Consider the following 12004-nt stretch of genomic DNA (forward strand, 5'->3'; position numbering starts at 1 on the left):
AGAGCATGTGACTCTTGATCTCAGGGCTGTAAGTTCAAGCCCCACACTAGGTGTAGAGATTACTTTAAAAAAACAAAACCACTGGGGCGCCTGGGTGGCTCAGTCGTTAAGTGTCTGCCTTCACCTCAGGTCATGATCCCAGGGTCCTGGGATCGAGCCCCACATTGGGCTCCCTGCTCAGCGGGAAGCCTGCTTCTCCCTCTCCCACCCCTGCTGCTTGTGTTCCTTCTCTTGCTGTGTCTCTCTCTGTCAAATAAATAAAAATAAAATCTTAAAAAAAAATCATTTAAAATAAAGTATAAAATATATTCATTATCCTCAAAAAATCTACAGTTTATTTGGAGAGATAAAAAGAAAAAAATAACATGATTTTTTTTAGTTTTTATTTAAATTCCAGTTAACATACAGTGTAATATTAGTTTCAGGTATACAATTTAGTGATTCAGCACTTAAATACAACACCCAGTGCTCATCACATAAGTGCTGTACTTAATCCCCATCACCCGTTCAACCCATCCCCCAACCCACTTTCCCTCTGCTAACCATCAGTTTGTTCTCTATAGTTAAGAGTCTGTTTCTTGGTTTGCCTCTCTTTGTTTCCCTTATGATCATTTGTTTCTTAAATTTCACATATGAGTGAAATCATATGGTGTTTGCCTTTCTCTGACTGATGTATTTTGCTTAGCATAACACTCTCTTAGTTCCATCCCTGTCATTGCAAATGGCAAGAGATTTCATTCTTTTTTATGGCTGAGTAACATACCACATCTTCTTTATCCATTCATCAGTCAATGGACATTGGGGGCTCTTTCCATAATTTGGCTATTGTTGATAATGCTGCTCTAACATGATAAGCCATTAATGAAGGATTTATCAGAAGAGTAATAACTTTTTGGAAGATAATGATATCACTATCCACTGGCCCCTTCTTTTATGAGACTTAGGTATCTAGAGTGGAGTCCTACGAAAGACTAGGATTCCATATCATCACTTATAAGACTTCCTAGAAATTTGATGCCCTTGCCTGGATAACTGAGCAGGACAGTTTGCCAAGTGCTATGAATGTGCAAAAATATTAAGATGCAGTTGCTGCCATGAGGAACTTTATATGAAATAATAAAGTTAAACATTTGTATTTTTAAATACTTCATAAATAGTAATTACAAAGCAATAAGTAAGTGTCAAATTAGTGGCAACAGTAAGTGCTATAGGAGTTCAAAGAAAGAAGAGACTCTTGTGGACTGATTGACAGGTAACACTTTGTGAAGGAAGTCTTCATTTGAAGGATCAGTACAATATGTATCAGAAAAAATGAACAAGAAGAAAGGTAGAGGTTGCATTATCAAAATCAAAATATGAGAAATGTGACTTTATTAGGAGTAACACAAAAAGGAAATATATGACAATCAATAAAATCTTGTTCTGGTTTTTGAAATCTATACTACACACAAAAGCTATTATATCTTTGAATATTTTCTTTTTACTTTCTTAAGTACATTGAGGAAAGTCTCTACTATCCCAGACAGATGTTCCCATTGATTTCATTTAGTTGCTCTACTTTCTTTGCATAACTTGGTAAATGGCCTGGAATTTAGGATAGTTATTGTTCTTTACACAAAATATTTGTTATTTCTGGGCGCCTGGGTGGCTCATTCATTAAGCGTCTGCCTTCGGCTCAGGTCATGATCCCAGGGTCCTGGAATCAAGCCCTGCATCGGGCTCCCTGCTCAGCAGGGAGTCTGCTTCTCCCTCTCCCACTCCCCCTGCTTGTGTTCCCTCCCTCTCTTGCTGTCTCTCTGTCAAATAAGTAAATAAAATCTTTAAAAAATATATTTGTTATTTCTAAGTTTAATTTAGAGAATTTACCATTATAATACATGTTACTTAAGTATGCATAGTCACAATAAGTAATAATTGAGAATATGAGTTCTACTTAATTTACTTCCATATTTTATATTTTTTAAAAATCAATAAATAACCTTAAAATAGGCCCAGTTCTTGAAATAAATTTTAAAATAAAATAGAAAAAGAAAGAATGAATGATGAACAAATGAATGAAAAATCTCTTAACAAGTTCAGTGTTTGGGACTTTCAGTTTCCAGTTCAACAGAATAAAGGGGTTGGAAACTCCTATCCTCACCCCCAAAAAAGGTGAACAAAATGAAAATCAACAACCCCTCTTAGACCCATCAGAGAATTGAGGACACAAGGCAAACCACTGCAAAGGAGGCAAATACATAGAATCACAGCTTAACAGAGCAGAAGTCACGGTGGGGCCAGCAAGAACTCTTTAAGGGTAATTGTCTAATTGCTGGAGACTGAGTTTGAGACTAGTTTAAGAGATTTAAAAACTCCCAGAGGCCCAGACTTAGGGGACCCCGCACTTTCACTAGTTCCTCATCTAGGAGCCACACCAGGTCCTCAGAGTCAAGATCTGAAAAAATTCCTCTTGCGCTTCCGTTGGAGGAAGGGAAAACTAAACATTTTTAAAGACGCCCAGAGCTACTGTTCACCTTAACAAAGACCTGATCTCAAGGGAAATTATTTTACAAAAGCCTAATCAACATAGATTTTTAGAACTTAGCTGATTTGAGGGAAGTAAAATACCCAGCTCTGGCCCCACCTAGTTGTCCTGTCTCACCATCAGGAATGGATGAGGACTGAAGAAAAGGAACCTGAAAAGCACGTTAAGGTCACAGCCCATAGACTCACTAAAAAAGTAAGACCTGACTGTAGAACTATAGAACACTTAACCCTTCCCCAAACATCTTACCAGTACATTAATCAGTCTCCTATATAACAACAGGGGATTACAAGTGAGCAAGGATCAAGCCCTTTTAAAAAGGAGTCTCTAAGGAGGTAAGAGACAAAAACAAGGACACTAGAGGAACTTTAAGTCTCTGACACCCACAGCTACAGCAACGAATAAATGCAGCCTAATTCACAGCCAGGTAAAAATAAAGCCTCATACTATACATGACCAGCTTTCAACAAAAAATTACAAGGCATGCTAAAAAGCAAAAAAAAAAAGTGGGGGGGCAATTTGAATAGACAAAGCAAGCATCAGAATCAGTTATGACAGGGAATTTGGAATTGTAAGATGGAATTTTAATTAACCATTTATATCCTAAGGGCTCAAACAGAAAAAAAGAAATGCTAGAAACAAAAAGCACCATAATAGAAATGAAGAATGCCTTTGATGGGCTCAGCAGCAGCTTGGACATGGCTGAGGAGAGAATCAATAAGCTTGAAAATGTCAAGAGAAACTATCCAAACTAAAAATCAAAGAGAAAAAGAAAAAATATAGTTTAGCTCAATGACCACTGAGGTGTAAACTGCTACACCAAAGGCCTATATTATCAATACCTGATAATATAGTCCCTTCCCCTGTTGACTCTGCTTAACCAAGGGGACATCAGCAAACATGACACAAGTAGAACCTTGATAAGATCTTACACCTGATACTTGCCCTCTTGGGACTACATGTAAAGAAGCCCAGTCTAGTCTCCTTGAGAATGAAAGCCTAAAAGGAGAGAGAGAGGCCTGTTCAGCATCCCAGCTGACCTTCCAGCTGAATGCAGTCACAAGAGTGAGCCCAGTCAAAACCAGCAGAAACTGCTCAGCCAACCTGCACAATCATGAGAAATAAAATAGTTATAGATGTAAGCCACTAAACTTTGATTTGGTTCATTATAGAACAATAAATAATTGCTAAAAGAAGTGTATTCTGCTTTGCTTAAGAGCCAAATGTGAGGGAGTTTACAGAGATGGACCTGTCAACTTTAATAATAAGGTGTGTTTGGAAAGTGCAGACTTTAGTAGACAGGAAAGGGAAAGAAATATACCGAAGCAGAAGGTGAAAGCTTTAAGAGTTTAAGAGAATATGCTTCCTGACAGTCAGAACTTTAATCATGTTCTCCAGGAAGAAGGTGCAGGTGAAAAGAAATGACTTTGGTAAAGGAAAAATTATAAGGTATTTTTGTGTTTTATATGTATTATAGCCAAGTAATTGTCTCCAAGTCTCTCTAGTTGACTAACATGTGATAACTACTTAGTCTAATGAACATTTTTAAGTCACATATTTTAGTGAAAAACCTAACTTGCAATTTGGGACTAAAAAAAAACCTCTCACCTTTGGTTTAAGTAGCTATGTATCTTTTATCCCTGTTTTAAAACTAAGCAGTTTTACTCCCATATGCTTTTTGTCACTATAAAAAAGCACAGTTTTGACTAAAATGCCATGGCTAAATGGTTTGCCTCTCAGAGAGAGAGAGGTCTCCAACATGAAAAGTAAAGTGCACTAAAGCATAAACCAAGCTTTCCCATTTAGCTCGTTTATATCATATTGTCCACTTCGGAAACCGGAGTTTATCTTTCTAATCCAGAGAACAACAGCTGAAACATAATTGTACCCAACCTCAGAAAAGTTTACCTCCCTAATGCAACTCTGTAAAGAAGCACTGGCCATTAAATTAGACATTCACAGTCAGTAACACCCAATGCAATTTGGCTTTATGAGAGTTGTGGATTTATTTTATTGTTTCCCTTCAGATTATTTTTCACACGCATTGGCAGTGGCTTTTATCATACCTTCATTAGATGCTTTGACCATTAAGCTGTAGAAAAACAGTTATCAAAGGGGCACCTGGGTAGTTCAGTTGGTTAAGTGTCTGACCCTTGATTTCAGCGCAGGTCATGACCTCACAGTCGTGAGATCAAGCGCCCTGTCAGGCTCCACGCTTAGCATGGAGTCTGCTTGAGATTCTCACTCTCCCTCTCCCTCTGCCCCTCCTGCTACTCATGCTTGCTCGGTCTCCCTCTCAAAATAAATAAATAAAATCTTTAAAAAAGAAAGAAAAACAGTTATCAAAATCAAACTACTCAGTTCCAAAAATAGTTAAACATAGAGTTACCATATGAATCATTAATTCCACTCCTAGGGATAATATTCCCAAGAGAATTGAAAATATATGTCACACAAAAACTTGTATATAAATATTCATAGCACCATTATTCATAATAGCCAAAAAGTATAAATGAACCAAATGCCCATTAACTAATAAATGGATAAACAAAATGTCACATATTAATATAGTGGAACATTATCTAGCCATAAAAACATGAAACATACTATAACATGGATGAACCTTGTAAAATATTCTAGGTGAAAGAATTCAGTCACAAAACACTGCATATTATACAATTCCATTTGTATAAAATGTCTAGAATAGGCAAATCCATTACCAGAGCCTGGGGGAAGGAAGAAATGGGAAATGACTGCTAATAGTTACAGGGTTCCTTTTTTGGGTTGATGAAAATGTTCTGGAATTAGTGGTGACACTTACACAACCTTGTGACTACATTGAAAACCACCAAATTGTACACTTTAAAGTGGTAGACATTGTGGTGTGTGAATTATATATCAATTTAACAAAAAAGAAATGTAAAACTATATTCTAAATTTATAACTGGGAAACAGGTTGACAGATGAAGTTTGAACCAGAGTTCCAAACTTCCTGATTTATTACAAAAGAGAAATTAGAAAAACTTCCATGAAAAATTGGTGTTACACTATTTTTCAGGAATATGAAGTTGAAATTCAACCTAAGAAAAAACCAGAAAATATGAGGAATGATTATATAATAATCAAAATAACACCTAACATTTGTATAGTGCTTTGCAGTTTTCACAGCACTTTCATATACCATTAAAAATTAAGTACATGTCATAATTGCCTCACCAAATCCATGCAATAAGTGGTATTGTAATTCTATTTTTAAGGATGAGGAAACATTCAAGTTCTGTTTTTCTGTTATATCTTTAAGCATTTCCAGGTCAGGGTTTGTCTCTTTTTCATCTCTCTGTAAAAGGCATATATAGTATGCATTCAGTATATGTTTAGGTGAATAAATTAAGGCTTAGGAAAGTCAAGGGACTTTCTAAAAATCAAAGCAGTGTTAAAATACTGTCTTTGGCATTCAAATCCTATGTGCTTTCCATAATACCACATCACAAGTCTCCTGTGTTCAGGAATACATTTGTTCGAGGTCTAGTCTAAGTTGATGTCAGGTTATTATTAAAATGGATGCCTTCAACAGTAATCATTGATATGGCATATTATATAAGACCTCAGGAAACTAAAGTTAAACAATTATACAAATTAGACTTTGTTATTTACTGCCTAATCTTCTGATTAGTACAACGGATATTTACTAAGTGCCCGTTAGGCGTCAGCCACCATGCTATACCCTAGAAATAGGGCATAAAAAGGAATATATCACTAGACTGGAAGCACCTAAGCACCTCTTTTCATGGAGCTATTTTCAGTCTAGTAGGAGGTTCTCCCACCTATTTCATCACTTTATCCTTGTCAGTTATCTAGAAGCTGAGTTCAGATATGATTCAAAATACTCCAAAGAAATAACAGTGAAATGTTAATGGATTCCTTCACTCTCCAATATAAGTCACCCATCAACCAGCAGGAAGAGAGGCTAACAATTGTTTTAAGAAGTTTTCCATAAAAAAAAAAAAAAGAAGTTTTCCATAAATAGCTATACTCCTAAATTCTGAAATCGAGGAATTTAGCCTTTGAACATGTAACCTCACAAATGCCCCATATACTGTTCACTTAGGATAATGCAGGATCTTTCTTCAGGATCCACATTCCAGAGCACCTAGTAACAACACATACTTTTAAAAGGTATTAACAGCTTTCTCTGCTTGGATTTATGCCTTCCTAGGAAGATAGGCTATTTCTTGTTCTTGAGCTGATTACTAAGTAGGACTATTAAAAAACATGCGTATTCTGTGTGTGACATTAAATTAACACATGTCTTAGATTTGTAATTTGATCATAGATTGATTAAGATGCTCCTCCAGTCAACAGAGTGCCTGATACATAGCAGGTGCATCACATCTATAGAATAAACAAACTTATTAATCACAAACTTAGTGATTAGTGAGAATCCACTTACACTGGAAACTAGATTTTCCCAAAGTCCAAGTAAAATGATGTGCTTTAGTCATATAAGCCAGTAGGAGATTTTATCATCAAGAAAAGAACAACTGCTTCATTTCTTTTTTCTATGTGGGTAGGCATCATTTCATTAAAATCAAGTGAATTTTAAAACAAAAATAAGTTAAGAAGCTCCAATTTGGTAAATTTTTTAAATGTCATGTGACTATAGGCTAAAAAGTATCCAAATTTTAAAATGAAATATCAATACTTTTATTATTCTCTGACAAAATTTCTTTCCAAAATTTCTTCTCACCTTCCAAATCTATTGTGTCTTCCTTTTTTACCACTTTGAATTCTGGTGTCAGATTATAATATGGTATTAAGAAATAGAGATAAGTGTAGCCTGTTGACAACAAGTAACCTTTTTATTATTAACTGTGTTCTATATTTAGGAATTAGCTGTCTCCCCCATAACTGGCTAAACACTTCAGCAATGAATTTAAATGTTAAAAATCATTACTGTTTTGACTTAACTATAGAGGACAAACTGGTGGTTATCAGAACGGTGATGGGTAGGGGGATGAGTGAAATAGGTGACGGGGATTAAGAGTACAGTTATCATGAGCACAGGATGTTATATGGAAGTGTTGAATCATTATAGTATACACCTGAAACTAATATAACATTGTAAGTTAATTATACTGGAATTTTTTTTAAAAGAATAAAAGATTCAAATAAGTATTTAAAAAATCATCACTTTTAGTCTATTGTGTCACTTGCTTTCTTTGGCTATTCTTAGTTGATAATTTCTTTAAAAAGTGGTGTATATTATCAGAAATCATCCTACTAAAATAGTTTGGATATTCTGTATTATCCAGAATATTCAGGGCATTGGGGTCTTAGATCAAATCAAATATTTTGCTAAGAAGCCACTAATGCCACCTTAGATTCTTCCATTGATTTCCACACAGAATTAGAATACATGTGTGAAGCATCTGTCATACACATTTCCTATAAACTTTGCACGTAAGTTGTTTGAAACTTGGAACACTTTTTTTTAATTATTTTAAAATATCAGGGAAAGGATTATATTATCAGAATACACCATAAACATCAGTTTAACTTCTAGACTTTCTGGCTAGGATATCTGATTTGGTAAATATTTACAATGAAACTTATCATATGAGATAACACAAATTATTACCTCAGGTTGGCATTTAGGGACTGTGATAATTGGTCTAGGAAGATTTTATTAGCTATATCAGAAACTTACTCTGTTAGCAATTAAAACACACCAGCAGCAAAGGAAAGCAAGTGATAATGTATTTTTAAATTTTTAATTTTATCATTTATCAAAACCTTTTTAATCCATTGATTTTTATAGAATCCTAATCATTCTTGCCAACTTTGTTTTGAAAAAAAAAAAAAAACATCAGTACCTGGAACAGTCTTTCTCCATCCTTTTGCCCTGCCAGGAAGAGAGATGGTGTACCAGTCACCCAATGAACAAAGAACACATTGATTAAAGGAACATCTCTCACTTACAGTAGAAAGACTAAAGGCAGACATGACAAAATATCAGAAGCATGGTTCTCTTAGGCAGCTAGAAAATTGGAAATAAGCCATTAAAGGGTACAGGCCAATGAGTAAGAGGAAACACTGTTGGCCAAATCATTTATATCAGAGTCCCCATATAATGAAATACAGTTAATATTAAATCTATTTAGGAACATATTTTTCTTTCAAACTCTTAGCTTCATTTTTCTTAACCTCTACCATTCATGTTATTATCCAACTTGCCATTCTCAAAATTACAAGTTTTCCCCACCAAGAAACATTGTTCCCTACCTGATATTCTCATATTGTTTCCGTATAGAAAAATAGAATTTAACATGCACACCACATGGAACAAAAACATGATGATATTTCTTTTAGCATCCCCCTACAGGCAGTGAAAATAGTCCTAAAATTTTCACTCTGCCCTTTTAACTATCTTGAATGAGCCAGAGAACCTGAGCTTATTAGTGTAGATCAAGGGCTAGTCCGTATCCAGAGTACAGTCTTTTTCATAATCGAATCCTGTGTGGATATAATTGGATTAAATTCTTCCTCAGCAAGTTGGTGCCTGTTGTAGAAGATCAGCAAAATACACCAGCCTCATCTTCCAGAACTGCTTAAATAGCCCAGGCTTTAGGTATAGAAGAGAACATCACAAAGCCCAAATGCCACAGCCTAGATTTACAAAAATTAGGAAAGGCCATGTTAACCGGAATGACTACATATAAAATATTATAGATTCCCAGATCATATCCTAGGACACCACAAATACTATACAGATCCAAGCAGTAAAAGGTCATGGAGTGCCTAGGTGGCTCATTCGCCTGGTTAAGCATCTGCCTTCGGCTCAGGTCATGATCTCAGGGTCCTGGGATCCAGCCCCTTGTTGGGCTCCCCGCTCAGCAGGGAGCCTGCTTTTCCCTCTCCCTCTGCCCCTCCCCCTGCTCAGGCTTGCTCTCTCTCTCTAATAAATAAATAAAATATTTTTTAAAAAAACAGTAAAAGATCAAATGTCATTGGATGGGGTTATTCAATGTCATTAGAAGTCCTTTTTATAGAACAGTAAGACAAACATCACACTTCTTTTTCAAATGAAAATAAGATCACAGGTGATGATGAAGGGTGTGGGATTTGGAATTAGGCTGCCAAAATTAAAGTGCCAGCTCCACCATTTAGCAGCTATATGTTTTTAGTCAAATTGCTTAACCTCTTGATTTCCCCATAATCAAGTGGAGATAATAGTACCTACCCACATGCAATTATTGTTAACAACTGCAATAAGATGCAAAAAACACTTGCCATAGTTTTTGGCATATCATATGCCTTTAATAGCTGTTAATTCTTATTGCTTACAGAGGGTATTTAATTTTTATACTTTGTCCTCTTTTAGTATTCTTCATCTCCATTTTAATTGATGTCAAATGTACTCTTGTTGCAGAGCTGTCCATTTTAGAATAATGAATACTTCTCAGAACAATTTTCTCTCCCAAGAAGAGGCATGTTTTTCTCTAAAGTTGCATAAAATATTGGTTGTTTGAATGTGTTCTTTTATCTCATTTTTATAGAGATGCTATTTTTCCTCAAGCCAGTGCAGTACCAGAGGAGTTACAGACATTACTGTTAGATGCAAATTCCCAGTGGCTTAAACCCTTGCAGGGAAATAGAATTCAATGTCCTTTTGACTCAGAATAACACACACACACATATTCACACACCAAGAAAGATAAAATTTCAGGGTTTTTCCCCCCTTTGGCTAGTGATTTTTCCCTTCATTCTTCCACCTCTTATGTCAGCATATATACATTATTTAAGTTTCATTTTTGACAAATGGACCTCAGAGCTACAGTTATGATAAAGTTCATATCTGGTATTCTTGAACAATGAAGTTGGCTTCAATATCTTACCTCAAAACAGAGTGCATGGAAATTATTAAAGTGGCATTTATCTCCTGTCCTGCCTTCTTAATTAATGTAGACTCTTAAATTACAGCATAATCTATTTTACAATGGCATTAAACAGTCAGAATTATATGTCAGTGTAACATTCTCCTGGAGAATAAGAATGAATCAACTTTAAAAAGTGTTACTTTTTTCATTACATAAATGTGTATTTGAACTGTTTTATAAAGTCAGATTATGATACAGTCATAGAAGAACATATAGGCATTTGAATCTAGTGATTAGGGTATCACAAATGCCTTTTATGTATTTATCTTTAGGTAGACAGTCTGTATTGGTACCTATGTGGTATAAACTGATACAGTATTTTTAAGTGGGGAATATGTTACAAGACTCAGGTTTGATGTATTTGGAGAGTAAAATTTCTTTATTCATTCATTTGTTGAGAAAATATGTACTGAGTGCCTAATATGTGCCAGGCCTGTTCTAAGCTCTTATAATATAGAAGTAAACAAAACAGACCTAAATCTTAGCCCTCATAGAGATTACATTCTAGTAGGGGGAAAGAGGCAATAAACATAATAAGTAAATTATGTAATACTAATTAGTTGTCAGGAAGTGATAAGAGCTGTGGGGCAGGGGAGGATAAAGCCAGGTAAAAAGGATAGTCATCAATTTTCTGTAGAGTGTTCAAAGCAGGCTTTCTCTGAGAAAGTGCCATTTGAACAAAGATTTGAAGGAGGTAAGAGAGTTAAACATACAGTTATCTTTTGAAGAATATTCTTGGCAAAGGAAAAAACCAGTGCCAAGGCTGGCACATTACTCATAAAAGCCAAATGGTGGAATTAACCCAAATGTCTATAATGGATGAATGGCTAAACAAATCAAAGTATATACATATACAAGGAATATTATTCAGACATTAAAGGAGTGAACTACTGATAATTGCTAAATTTATATAAACCTTGAAAACATTATACTAGGTGAAAGAATCCAAACACAAATGATCACGTTTGTATGATTCTTTTTAATATCATACATGTAGAATAGATAAATCCATAGAGACTGAGAGCAGATTAGAGGTTACCAGGGAATGGGGAGTTATTACTTAATGGGTATGGGTATATTTATGGGGTGATGAAATGTTTGGAAACTAGAGAGAGCTGGTGGTTGCACAACATTCTGAATACACTAAAGGCCACCTAATTTTTATACTTTAAAATGGTTAATTATACATTATGTGAATTTCACCCCTAAAAAACAATAAGGAAATGTAATGTCATAGGTGCTTTCATTGTAAACTAGTAGAAATGTAAAGTAGTACACCTCCAGGTGTCTTAGCACAATTTGTTGAAGAGACTATTTTTTTTGTCTTTTTTTAATTTAAATTCAATTAATTAACATATAATGTATTATTGGTTTCCGAGGTAGAGGTCAGTGATTCATCAGTCTTACATAATACTCTGTACTCATTACACCACTGCCCTCCTTAATGCCCACCACCCAGTTACCCTATCTCCCAACCTCCCTCCCCTCCAGCAACCCTCAGTTTGTTTACTATGATGAAGAGTCTCTTATGGTTTGGAAGAGA

The 12004-nt window shown here is 35.2% G+C and overlaps 1 protein-coding gene across 1 annotated transcript in view; it reads left to right on the forward strand.

Moving 5' to 3' along the window:
* Positions 1-12004, forward strand: part of ITFG1 (integrin alpha FG-GAP repeat containing 1) — a 329904-nt gene that overhangs the window by 301060 nt on the left and 16840 nt on the right. The window lies entirely within an intron of this gene.

This window comes from Halichoerus grypus, chromosome 15 (assembly GCF_964656455.1).
Source record: "Halichoerus grypus chromosome 15, mHalGry1.hap1.1, whole genome shotgun sequence".
Taxonomy (NCBI): domain Eukaryota; kingdom Metazoa; phylum Chordata; class Mammalia; order Carnivora; family Phocidae; genus Halichoerus; species Halichoerus grypus.